Here is an 862-nt window from a genome sequence, read left to right as displayed (position 1 = left end):
TATTTATTGATGGTACATGTAGAAAAACAGCAATTTATTTCGGACATGAAATTGACAAGTCATTTTCCTATCATGTATTTTTGTCTTGATTTAAAACACTTAAAAATCATGCATCATCTTTTAAAACATTGTGCATCTCAACCCCTCTCTCTAGCTCTTGTATTTCTATGCACTAATTCTAAATAGTTAATAGTTTGCCTTAGAGTCTAGTATAATTCACTCACATCCAGTTTAGGATCACCTGCCAGTTTCTAAATCACATACTGTTCAAGTGACACTTATCTCCAGTCATCAACAGTGGTGGAAAAAGTAAAGATACCTTCATAGAAAATGACTCGAGTAAAAGTGAAAGTCACCAAGGAAAATACTACTTGAGTAAAAGTATTGGTTTAAAATATACTTAAATATCAAAAGTAAATGTAAAAGTATAAATCATTTCAAATTCCTTATATTAAGCAAACCAGGGGGCACCATTTGTTTTTTAAATTTACAGAAAGCCAGGGGCACACTACAAAGCTCAGACATAATTTTCAAACTAAGCATTTGTGTTTAGTGAGTCCGCCAGATCAGAGGCAGTAGGGATGACCAGGGATGTTCTCTTGATAAGTGCGTGAATTGGATCCTTTTCCTGTCCTGCTAAGCATTCAAAATTGAACAAGTACTTTTGGGTGTCAGGGAAAATGTATGGAGTAAAAAGTACATTATTTTCTTTAGGAATGTAGTGAATTAAAAGTAAAAGTTGTCAAAAATATAAATAGTAAGGTACAGATACCCCAAAAAACTACTTAAGTAGTACTTTAAAGTATTTTTACACAAGTACTTTACACCACTGGTTATCAACTATAACAAGTAAAATATTTTT

Source organism: Salmo salar, chromosome ssa11 (assembly GCF_905237065.1).
Source record: "Salmo salar chromosome ssa11, Ssal_v3.1, whole genome shotgun sequence".
NCBI lineage: Eukaryota > Metazoa > Chordata > Actinopteri > Salmoniformes > Salmonidae > Salmo > Salmo salar.
This window is presented reverse-complemented; position numbering follows the sequence as displayed.